The sequence below is a fragment of the Cicer arietinum genome, chromosome 2 (assembly GCF_000331145.2).
Source record: "Cicer arietinum cultivar CDC Frontier isolate Library 1 chromosome 2, Cicar.CDCFrontier_v2.0, whole genome shotgun sequence".
In the NCBI taxonomy this organism is placed as follows: Eukaryota; Viridiplantae; Streptophyta; class Magnoliopsida; order Fabales; family Fabaceae; genus Cicer; species Cicer arietinum.
Window position 1 is genome coordinate 23100663 of NC_021161.2, and position 279 is coordinate 23100941.

Genomic DNA, 279 nt, shown 5'->3' on the forward strand with positions numbered 1-279 from the left:
TTGTTATTGTATTCTTGGTGATATGAGTTTTAATGGTTATCAATAACACGTAGTCAAATCGAATCTTATGGATTATTAAAATGAAAGTGGTGATTTTGAGATATTTGTTCACGTGCATATTTGATGTGTTGAAGTTATTGAGCTATAACTATGAACATCCATGAGAATATAAATTTGATGTCTTATGTGATTAAAAAAATTTAATCTAAAATATTTTATCTTTGTGGTTGCCTAAGTGGCTGGTGATTTGTGTTTTAAATATTGTTATCTTTGTGGTTG